General features: G+C 39.4%; 1 protein-coding gene across 5 annotated transcripts in view; it reads right to left on the reverse strand.

Annotated features, from left to right (window-relative positions):
• SGCD (sarcoglycan delta) overlaps positions 1–12,946 on the reverse strand; it is a 934,755-nt gene that overhangs the window by 182,734 nt on the left and 739,075 nt on the right. The gene's annotated exons all lie outside the window — the stretch shown is intronic.

Genomic DNA, 12,946 nt, shown 5'->3' on the forward strand with positions numbered 1-12,946 from the left:
TGAATGAAAATTTATAGCAAAGTATGTTAAATTGTAAATAGGCATATAAAATACAGGGCTATAAAGTACCACCACATTTGCATCTAGGCTGATAATCTGAGCACATCCTGCTTTGCTGATGGACATACATCTTCTACATCCTGTTTTACTGAGAAAAAAATCCCATGGAACAGATGTTTTCCTTTAGCAACAATCTGTGATCAAAGATGATAGTGTACCTTGTACAAGGTAATACCATACCTAAATGCTCATGGAGTAATAAATGTTCCCCAAAATGTTAAACATATGTATTTCTCGTATTTGGGTTTGTTTATTTACTTATTCACCTAGGAGTTTAAGCAATTGATTTTTGACTTTTGACATAGGGAAGGGAATGGGGTGGTGAAAAAAGAGATGGTCTAAATAACTTCCTGTCTGAGCTGGCAATTTTCTAAGTTGAAAGCTCCTTAAATAGCTCAAGGCAGAAGTAAATTTTAAAGTGCTGCGATGCTTACCCAGAGATAGGGAATTTTAGAACATTATTTAAGGTTCTTCTGGAAACTTTGGAGCAGTCACCGCCGCCTGCAAGCTCACAGGATCTGCTCTTGTCCAGTGGCCTCTCTTCTACTCTTCACACTCACTCTGTTTACTCCCCAGTTCAGGGACAGTCACCTCAGCTGCCCCTACCAGTGACCATTCACTGATGCTTTCCAACACCCATCACTTGTGGGGGCACACCGCCTCACTTAATCATCCCACCAGGGTAATGAGGCAGGTCTTATTTTCCCAATCTTACAAATAAGGAAGACAATCAGAGAGGAAAAGTGACTTGGCTGAGATCACATGCTCAGCAGGTAGTTGAGCCAGCTCCCTTTACAAGGAAGACCAAACCTCTCAAACTATGACTTAATTATCAATATTCAATTTCTTCCACAATTATAGTCTTTGGCCTTTTATGCTTTCTTTTTGTCTTCCTTGCTTGCTCAGCAAATTCATCCTTGGATGTTTTCATGAACCAGCTTCTATTCAATTTGGAATTTTTGCTAACCCAAACACTAAATTTATATGAATGGTGATTAGCTCAAAATGTAGGAGGTACGACCCCCAATTCAGGATAGGCCATACTTATCTATCTCTTTTCTTTCAAAGATTGTGCAGTGGATACCATGGTTAAAAACCCGACATCCACTCCACCAATCTGATCTTATCCATACTGTCAGTAAGAGGCTCAGGGACTGGGGTGTAGAGTAGGGGTGCTAAGTCAAATGGGGTCAACAACACATGAAGAAAAGGTTTGTGATGGTTCTTGGGAAAGTGAGTCAGGCTCTTTGTCTATCACTGGACAAAATAAGGAAGCAGTTAGACACAGTTGCTGCCAATCACCGTCCTATAGCCCAGAAGGGAATCAGCACAATGCCACGGGTGACAGGCCCCAAAGTCCAGGAAGAATCAAGTCCATGATGACACCAAGAGCTACTGAGTCACCCAAAACTGGAATGTGACTTGCCTCAAGATCATCTGTCAGAGGAGCAAATAAGCTTCCTTCCTGTTCAAGCCGGTATAAGTCTGCATATTTTGATCTTTGCCACAAAAGGCAAGATAATGGACAGAGATTTTAGTCTTTTTCCATTTACACATGCCTGAGTCCTTGAAGCTAATTTTCAGTTATCCTCTTCTTTATTTATATAAAAATCCTACCAGCATCACCTCCATCTTTTTGTACAGTGATTCTTCTTTATAAAACATGTCTGTAACAGTGGTTCTCAACCAGAATGGTTTTTGTCCCCCAAGGGATATATGGCATTGTCAGAGGTTGTTTTCAGTTGTCACAACTGAGGAGTGGGGGGGATGCTGCTGTCATATGGTGGGTAGTGGCTAAGGATGCTGCTAAACATCCTACAATGCACAGGACTGTCCCCACAACAATGACTTCTCCATCTCCAAATATCAACAGTGCCAAGGTTGAGAAACTTGCTCTTGAAGGATGCACACTGGTCATTATGACTGTCTCTGTGAAGGGGAAATGGGTAGCTGCAACAGATAGTGCCAAAAACTAAACAATTACTTTAAAATAAATCATTGAATTAATTATGATGTGTTTATAAAGATGGGGAATTTTTACTCATTAAGAAACAAATGTGATTTTTCTTGTTTGAAAACCAGTGTATTTCTTCCTGCGAGACAATGCCACACTTTATCCAGTCACCTGTCCTGGGATTATACCAATGGCCTCCTGCTGATTTCACCTCCCAGATCTCTCTCCACTAAAGTATATTTTGCCCCATGTGATTTCTTTGCTGAATAACTTATGATACTTTTCTTGCCCTTCAAATCCTGGCTCCATTCCTGTCTATTCCATATTATTCCTACCTGAAAACAACACATTTCACAAATTTTCAAGGTCTAGACAATTTTCATTTGTTCCATAAAGTTTTCTCTAACAACTTCAGCCCATGATGATCTATTTTTTTTTTTGCCTCTATTGCATTTAGTGCCACAGAATTCAATGGAATAATCTAAAAATCATTCAGCATTAGGACTTCTCCCATGGATAATAAAGTCCACAGTGGAGGTTAAATAACTATATTTTACATTGTTCTTCCATTGTCCATAGAATATACCAAAGTGGTAGGCACACTGGCCTTCAAAAGACTTTCTAATAAAATACACACATGCACATACAAATGTATACATGCCTGTTGGCCCTCCAACTAATGGGGCAAACTTAATTTTATGTGAGAAAAAAAGAAGAGAATAAAAATGACCCTCAACACTTGTATATGTAACAAAGATACAGTAGATACATCAGAATCTCCTTCCATAAATATTTTTTTTAGAGAACCACACCATCTAATTCTGAATTTTCCAGTTATGTTTTATGATATGGTAATAAGTATTCCTGAAAAAAGGAGTTCCATGGTCAATCTAATTTGGCAAAGAAATTAAATAAAATCAAATGTGTTTCTCTATTGCAGAGCATCTTAGAATACCCTAATATGAATATCTATGGGGGGACAGAGTATGCCATATTTTTAAGATGGATACCTCTCAGACATTTTTAAAGAATCCTTGACAGATAGTTTTTAAAATTCTAATCTAAACTAATGCTTTCATTTTTAAAATTGAGAAGCTGGCACTCATGTGACACACTGGTTAGTTACAGAACCAGGATCTGAAGCTGGGTTTCCTGCTGTGGACTCCTTCCTCATCGCCTTTATTTTGTCACCTCAACTCTCTCAGTATCCTCCAGTGTACAACTCTACCACCCACACAAGCTTCCACCTCTGAACCTGCATGACAAGCTAAGCATGTGTGATCCCCATTTGCCAGATGACAAAACTAAGGTCTCAAGACGCTTACAGTCTTGGTCATAGCCCAAGGCTCTTGACTCCATGTTAATCCATTGCTCTTAGTACATTTCTCTTTCTTTTCTCTGCAGCAACAGAAATTACCCTTTTTTAAAAAAAAAAAACATATATTTATTTATTTTGCGAGAGAGAGCGAGCAAGTGCAGGAGAGGCAGAGACAGGAGAGAGAGAGAGAATTCCAAGGAGGCTCCACACTGTCAGTGTAAAGCCTGACACAGGGCTTGAACTCACAAACAGTGAGATCATGACCTGAGCAAAAACCAAGCATCAGATTATTAACTGACTGAACCACCCAGGCACCCCTGAAATGACTTTTTAAAAATGTTTATTTATTTATTCTGAGAGAGACAGAATGTATGTGTGCACACATGAGCAAGGAAGGGGCAGAAAGAGAAAGAGAGAAAGAGAAAGAGAGAAAGAGAGAGAGAGAGAGAGAGAGAGACAGAGAATCCCAAGTAGGCTCCACACTGTCTGTACAGGGCTCCAACTCACAAATGGTGAGATCATGACCTGAGCTAAAATCAAGAGTTGGACATTTAACCAACTGTGTTACCCAGTGCCCTGAAATGACTTTTCGATAAAGCCTGGGTGTGGGGACATAGAATCTACTGTCCCCTGGTATTAAAACACACAGTAGTCTCATTCTCATTACATTATTAAGTATTTTCATTTCATGGGATACATACCTAAATAAAACATTTACTACCCAGAATAATGGAATATTAAAACAAGGATGGATTTCAAGAACTATCTGATCCAACCTCCTTATTTCACGGTCAAAGGAAAGTGATGTGCTAAAAGGAGACACAGCTTACAGAGTTCGCAGCTGAGCTGGCACTTGAATAGCTCACACAGTTAAAAGACTCCATGGGCCAGCTCTGTGACCTCAGGCAAGTCACCTCACCTTGCTAGAATCTTTCTTTTTCTAAAAGGTGAGGCTATTCATATCCACTTCTCAATGTTAAGATTAAGGGAAATAAAGGAATGGCAACCTAACACGGTCAGTGATAACAGCAGTTACTAATATCACTTTATGCATATACATGTTGAAATTCATAACTCAGAAAAATATCAACAAATATCATCACTGCTATTACTTCCTGATGAAATATCCCAGTGCCCATAGTTATGGGGGAAATGCCCTTATCTAGAATAGTTGCTTTTTCTTTGGCCTTTTCAGAAACCTACCTTTTACCTTCTTGGCCAAGTGTAAAACCATTCTGACCTTTATTTTTGTTTTGCTCCAGCTAACATGCCAACACTGTATTTATTTCATACTGGGTGGGAACAAAACCCAAATGACCTACCTCATGGGCCAAATAACAGTGAGTGGTGATGCCTGGGATTGATGGGAGTATACCTGTTAACCAAAAACCTTTCTATTCAATGTTCTGAAGACAGTGGGATGGCAAACACACTTTGCAAGAGCATTGTGTAGTGGTTGAATACGAGATGTCTAATAATGTAGAACAAGCCATTTTTACCATCACCCTGGATAAATGTCCTTTTATTTTCTCCCAATATCTTACTGGATTCTTTTCCCAGTCCTTAAGCAACTGTTATTACAATAGTGTCCTGTCCCAATTTGGGAGGGGTGGGGGGAGTTGGAATTCAGAAAATTCTAATTTTAGGGAATGAAGAAAATGCTGTGTCTGGTTACTCTAACCCACCCCTTGCTCTGAAACCTTCAGAAGCGCTCACTGAGTTTATGTGGAAGGCTCAGATGGAGAAATGTGGATTGTAGGGAAACTATCATCCATGTCTGGACATTCCAGACTTGTAGGGAAGAAATGACTGAAAACTGAATTTCATAATCTGGCAGTCCTCAAGTAATTTTCTTATTTGAGAGATGAACTAATATCCAGGTAGGTTGAGTGATCCACCCGAAGTTCCCACAGGAAATTACTTACAGGGTTAAGGATTAGAAGGCCACTCTTTACTAGCCAGGCTGGCTCTTTACTGAACAATATTCAAATTTCTCCCTGGACTATGGAAAGACAAGATAATGATACATCTTGCCTGCTGCTTCTCTTTGATTTTCTTGCTAACGTCAACTAGACTAGGGGATATCACTTTGACTAAGTAACCACTCCTTGTTAGCTTGACGTTCAGGTCCCCCTCTTTATTTCTGTAATACACACTCATCTTGTTCCCCAAATAGGAGAATTAATTTAGAAAATCCCTCTTCACTGGAATACACCCAGCTGAGCTTTCCAAGCTGCTTCTTGAAGAGATGCTGTTAATCTCTTAAATCCTTTAATGACAAAATTGCACTGGAAATGGAGCCAGTCCACTCTTTGGACAGACTCCACAGGGTCTACCACAGTTTGTGGAAGTTTCCCTATAATCACAGAACAGCCACTTGACTGGACATGTTTTGGATGTTTGTCCTGAGAGTAAAGCCATAGAAGTGGGTCCAGCAAGTGCCAGCTCAGAGCATCAAAGACTACCTTTGGGTCCCAGGGGTTATGACAGACATCACCTATGATAAAGATCACTCAAGTACTTACTATGTATGAACGCATGAGACTGGCATTATGGCCTAGACTCTTACTTTTATTATCCCATTTAATCCTCACAACCAACCCATGTGTTGGGTATTATTATTATCTCTAGTTTGCAGACAGGGCTCCTGCGGCTCAAAGAGAGTTAGCGACTTGCCCGAAATAAAGATGCCCAAACTCTAAATGGATTAGACTTACAGCACATGTCCTCCACAGCACTGTGATACTGTCCAGTTTCCAGACAAGTACTGTGATTGAGGAGTGCTGTTTTACTCAACTTTTAAATGAAAGGGATCTGAACTCACATGATATTTAAAACTGACTAGCACTTGGCAAGCATTTGTTGAATGAATGAATGAATGGATTCTCTTGCATTCTTTCTTCTTCTACATCAGTGGCTGTCAACAAGGGCACTCGAGGGTGTCATGACTGGTGTATGTATGTGGTGCTACCAGCATCTACTGGGTAAAGGGCAGTGATCCTACAGTGCACTGGAGAGGTCCTCATAATAAAGGACTTTCCAATCCCAAATGTCAATGATGCTGAAGTTGAGATGTCCTAGTCTAGACAAAGGCAGCCAGGGTTCCTGTTGGTATATAAGCAGCTTCTTCTTCCTGGAGACATTTCTTAGACTCAGAATCTCCTTTGGTTTCTAGATCTAGGACTCTGCCTTGCCTTCATCTGGATTTCAGGCTTTGGTCTACATCTTACATACCTGCCTCTATAGTCCGAATTCACAGATCTAGGTCATATGGTCTGCAGGTTCCACTCTCCAAAGATGGAGGACTAGTAGTCAGATCTCCTGTTTTGGAATTCTTGCTCTGTAGTTGCCCCTGATTTGCTGTGATTCTCTGGGCAATTCTTTCTGGTGAGTCAGTGCTTTGATGCAGCCAAGCAGAAGTCATGAGGTTGGTTACTATTAAGGAGAGAGTATGGACTCGAGGTTAAGGCTTGCTTTAAATTCAGAGTGCCTGCATGGGAATGCTGGTTGTGTAGCTTATCAGCTTTAAGACAAGTTACTCCACCTCTCTGAGGCTCACCTCACTGTTTCTTACCTGTAATAGAGGAATAATAATAGTTCCTACTTCCACTGGATTGCTAGAAGCAATACATGAATTAATATGTGTAATGCATATTACCTTGACAGTATATGAAGGAATGCTTAACTTATTTTTTTCCAGAAAGCCGGTCGCACTTACACAAGCTGGTTTCGGAAAGTCAGATTGCACTTCCATAATGCAGATATATCATCCTGATAAATTCTTGCATTTAGATGTAGAATTCAAAGGTGACTATGTTTAATAGATCCAATGCAAACTAAACTACCTTGAAAGGTAAGCCAGTTATTGTCTAGAGGAGAAATGGTTGGCTTAAGACAAAGAGAAGTGGTGGGGGCTGTGTCAGCCTGGGGATGGTGTTCCTTGCCAAAAAAATTAACATCATCTACTTCTTCCTAAAACACATACATACATTTGCATATGCCTGTAAGTGTTCACTCACACGTGCATGCACACACACACATACACACACACACAAACCCTCCAAAGTGAGCTTGCTGTTTTATAATTTGTTAACTCCTCCCCAAAGTTTTGATAATATTTAGTCTATACAGCTATTGTCTTTTCCATATAAGGTACATATAGTCACTTGCCCAAGGTAAAGTTGCTCAAACTGTAATAAGCCGAGGCCCAAAGTAGTTGGACTCAGAAAGTGTGATAAACACACACATACAAAGCCAAACAGAACAGAAGTCATCTTTCCAAACCCCGAATGGAATCCTCTAACTTAGCAGACAGTGAATTCTCTTCCTTCCTTTTCAACTCTTCTAACACCAACTATTTGGCAATTAATCCTGGAACTTCTGTTAGCATCCTTCAGTATGGCTTGTATTTAAAGTTTTAAGTGTTCTGGGGGGATGGGGAAAATGTATGTTTCACATCACCAGTTTGGCTCCAAGCATAATGGAGAGAGGAGGGAGTGTTTGCACACAGTAGGGAGGCAAATAAACCTGTTTTTTCTCCCTAACTTTGCCATTAATATTCTGTCTACTGTTATGATCAACCCATCTTTAAATACACTGGGTTTTTTACATTCACCAGCCTTTGAAACCTGTGGCATTTCACTAAAGGCAAATGTTTTCACTGATGATTAAAATCTATCACTTAACCAGTATATAATGAATATTCAACAGATGCCTACCATAATACGAGTCACTTCTCAAGGAATAAAATATGGAGCGATGTGGCATTAGCTCAGTCCTCAGAAATAGCTTGATGTTGTAGAAAGAAATGAGACTTTAGGAACAGAAAGATCTGGTTTCCATTTCTGGTTTCCTCATTTGCCAACTCTGTAACCTTTGGTGAATTATTTAACTTTTCTAAGCCTTCATCTCCTTCTATGTAAAATGTACATGTCATGAGTTTTACTGCATAGTGTTGCCATGAAGTAGAAGATTAAATAGCATATGCAAGGTTAGCAGAGTTCCTGACACACATTAGGGGCTCCATTAATAGATTTCATATCCCTCTCCTTCTCGTGGTGTCCTCCTTCACTGCCCTCCATTCACGCTAAGAATTTAATTTATGATCATGGCAAGATGAAAACACACACACACACACACAACCATTCCAACAGAAATCCAAGAATCAAAACTGAGTCCTCTCTTTCTCCTCTCCTTGTGTTCCCAGTAGTTGTCTCAGTAGCTCCCGTCAACTGTACCTTCAAAATACTTTCCAAGTCTCTCTACTCCCATCTTCTCTGCCACCATCCCATTCAGAGTTGCCATTATGTCTCTGTTGGACCATTGTACAGGTCTCCCCCAATGTACCTGATACCGCTGTTGTTCCTTCCTGTGATCCATTTTTTACACATCAGTCACAAAAACAACACGCATCCTCTCCCAGCTTAAAATTCTCTCTGAGGGGTGCCTGGGTGGCTCAGTCGGTTGAACATCCCACTCGTGATTTCAGCTCAGGTCCTGATCTCATGGTTTCGTGTGTTTAAACTCCACATCAGGCTCTGTGCAATGGGAGCCTGCTTGGGATTCTCCCTCTCTGTCTCTCCCTCACTCGCAATCTCTCTTTCTCTCTTAAATTAAATAAATGAACTTAAAAAAATCCTATCTCTGACTCTCTAGCTCATTTAGGATAAAACCCCAGCCTATCAACATTACCAATACAGCTTTGGTTGTAGCTGTCATAATCAACTAGTTGTACTCAGCTTGTACAAATTTCCTTTCCAACTGCATTAGCCTTCTTTCTACTCCTCGAACATGTCAAGCTTTAGAACCTTGTGTCCATATTCCTTTGGTTTGAAACATCCTCCTTTCTCTTGCCATGGCTGGCTTCTTTGGGTCTCAGAAATATTCTCTATAACAACATCTAAATTAGACCCTTCTCTGTCATCTGTTACCATTTCTTCATACTCTGTCTTCTTCATAGCTCTTAAGAACAATTGACATTTGTTTTGTTGTTGTTGTTGTTTTGTTTATCTCCCGGACTAGATTATTAACTCCACGGAACTAAGAAAATGTGAATCTTTGGAAAAATTGTACTTCGAAGCTCATAGTTTCCTGCCCAGCACCCAGGGGGTGCTCAAGACATCTTTGTGGAAAATGTAAACAATTGATTGCCATTAAATTCTGTAGGGTCAGCATGCTAGTGAGAAGGCAAATGGGTGAATACACACTACTACATTACTGCTTCTATTATGCAGAATATGGCCCATCAGGATTTGGCCAGCACTTTGGTATGTGATGAGACAGCAAACTCTGATGCAAAGTAATGATTGATATTTCTTAACTGATCATGAGTTTAAGGTCCACCAATGCAAAGAAGCATTTAGGGTCTAGGATTATCAAGTAAATATTCAGAGGGAAATAGGCGTTAAATGTGTATTTAAGTGATGTGGCTTAGGGGCTCCTGGCTCCCTCAGTTGGTAGAGCATGCGACTCTTAATCTCTGGGTCATGAGTATAAGCCCCATCATAGATGAAGAGATTACTTAAAAGAATAAATAAATAGAAGTAATGTGGCCTGGCTAAGTGTATACAAACAAAAGGGAAGACGTCTCCTAGAAGATGGATATCCAAGTACTGTCACAAATATTGGTTGGAGGAAAAAACAAAACAAAAAACAACAACAAAAAACATTTAGTGTATCAGTGACCTTCCTCAGAAAACAATTGTAATTCTTAACTCTCCTTTAAATAACTTGCTATTAAATATAGGGATAAATCATAAATAAAATAAATAACAATTATAATATCTTCCTATCATCCGAATGCCAAGAATGTGCTAAAGACTGTGCTAAATGTTTTAGATGCATTTTTTTCTACCTTATTTGTAGCCATATCAAGTGTGTGATAATTAAACAATATGACACCATGGTCAAGGTTATGGACTTGAGAGCTGGGAGTCTGGGGATAAAATCCTAACTGTTTATAAAGCTTTGGGCAAATTAAAAATCTCTCAAAACCTGTTACCCCCATTTTGAAGGGGGGCTGTACATGTAAAAGAGAAAATGTATTATTCAGTTAATGTTCTACGTGGTACTTATAGGATTCTTGACTCTGAGCTCATGTTCACATTTTACAATTGAGTAAAATGAAGCTTTGACAGCTTCAGCAATTTATCTGAGATCTACATTGTCCCAAAGACTATGGTTTTTCCAATATAACTTTATGCCCTTCAAAGGAAATCCATCTTTTGAAATGTGGCAGAGTTGGAACACACAAAAAGAGGGTGACCCACGTGTACCAAGTCCAGCAGGTATATTTTACTTTTTTTCCTACAGCCCCCAGAATCACCACTCAACACACAAAGGTTGGACACAAATATGGGCAGTGTAAGTGGGGCCTTCTTTGCTATTACTTAAGAAGGACCGCATGGTGCTCTTTGTCAGGGTATCCCCAAAGGCTCTGCTAAAGGGCCACAGATTACTATTTTGATTTTAGAGGCCCCTATGGTCCTTTGCCATAATACACATACCAACTGAGTTTAATACATGAAATTATTAGCTGTTACTTATAGCTTGATTAGAATTAGATTCCAATTAGGAATTACTTAGAAAAGAACTAAGAATGGAAAAGAGAAACTGACAAAGATAAAGGGATAGGACAAACCTTGAAAAATGGGGCTAAGGCAGGACACAACAGTAGAAGGCATATCTCTTTCCAAATTCCTTCCTTCCTTTCCTTCCTCCATTCTTAACTCCCCTTCTTGTTTCCTTTGTCAATTTATTCAATAATAATAATTTATGGAGCACCTGCTCTGTGCCATAAAACATATCCAAATGTTTAACACAGTGCTAAACAAATAGAAGGAGCTATGAGACTTTTAAGTGTTACATAAGAGAAGACACAGGGCAAGAAGAAACAAAGGTGCCTCAATTCACATGAAGTCCCCAAACTCAATTCACATTAAGTTCATAAGCACTTGCTAAGTGCCTGTTCTGTATAAGATACTGGGAACAGAGCAATCACTGAGCTCTAAGAACAGAGATAAGAGATTGAAATGGCAGGAAACTCATAGGCTATCTCCAGGCAATCATGAAAGGGAAGTCTCTAGGTATAGGAAGTAAAAGTCACTCTGGACCCTCATCCTTGAATACTCCAAGATAACAGAGTCAGCAAAATAAGGTATCAAAAGAAAGCAACAAACACAAAAGCAAAGCATATTCAATTCCAAATTCTGGTCAGTTCTATTGTAAACAACAACTTTTCATTGTAATTTTTCTCATCTGCTCTTGATATACTTGCTTTTTTCCTTTAAAAATATAAGCTGAATTGCTCTAAATGACATCACCCTAACATCCAGTGGAATTACCTTCTGCCAACCACTGAGTTTACCTTATTCAAAGGCAGTTACACCAAATGAGTTATTCTAAATACATGGGGATCTGAAAAAGCCGAGAAAAATTTATTAACCAAGAATTCCTTCTGGAACTATGCCAAAATAGGCCCATAGAAGCTCAGCAGCAAGGAACAACATACCATCTTTCAGTTAGTTAAGTCCTACAAGAAAAAAAGCCAGTGTGCTTCTCCAGGCCTAGAGCAATGAGAGGGTGAGAAAAGTCATAAAAGCAGAAACACCTCTTTTCTGGACACTGACATTACTGTTTCACTTTCTACTCACTTGGGCATCCCGAGTGGGTATAAACATTTTCTTCCTTCCATCCTGCTGTCAAGAAGCTATTTACAGGATAGGATACGACTAGTTAAGGCAGAATACTCCTACTCATTTTACCCTGTTAGACAATCAAGGAAAGTTTTTAAGAAGATACTAAAAATACAGTTTCATGGAAAATAGAAATCCGAGTAGACAGATTAGTAGTACGGATATTAAATCAGTAATTTAAAAACTCCCAACAAACAAATCTCCAGGACCAGATGGCTTCACATCACTGGTGAATTCTACCAAACACGCAAAGAAGATTTAATACCTATTCTTCTCCAACTCTTCCAAAAAGTTGAAGTGGAAGGAACTCTTCCAAACTTATTTTATGAGGCCAGCATTACCTTGACACCAAAACTAGACAAGGACACCATAAAAGAATTATAAGCCAATATTCCTGATGGATATAGATGCAAAAATCCTCAACAAAATACTAGCAAACCAAATTCAAAAACACAATTCAGCAATTAAAAAGATCTTGCACCATAATCAAATGCAATTTATTCCAGGGATGCAAAAGTGGTTCAACATCCACAAATCAATCAATGTGATACACAACATTAACAAAATGAAGGACAAAAACCATGTATTCTTCTTTTTTTTAAATTTTTTAAATGTTTATTCATTTTTGACAGAGAGAGAGACAGAGCATGAGCGGGGGAGGGGAAGAGAGAGAGGGAGACACAGAATCTGAAGCAGGCTCCAGGCTCTGACCTGTCAGCACAGAGCCTGATGCGGGGCTTAATCTCACAGACCATGAGATCATGATCTGAGCCGAAGTCGGACGCTCAGCTGACTGAGCCACCCAGGCGCCCCTTGTAATCTTCTTAATAAAAGCAGAAAAAGCATGTTACAAAATTCAACAACCCCCAAAAAGCAGATATAGACAGAATACACCTCCATATAATATAGCACACAGCCAAC

Source organism: Acinonyx jubatus, chromosome A1, assembly GCF_027475565.1.
Source record: "Acinonyx jubatus isolate Ajub_Pintada_27869175 chromosome A1, VMU_Ajub_asm_v1.0, whole genome shotgun sequence".
Taxonomy (NCBI): domain Eukaryota; kingdom Metazoa; phylum Chordata; class Mammalia; order Carnivora; family Felidae; genus Acinonyx; species Acinonyx jubatus.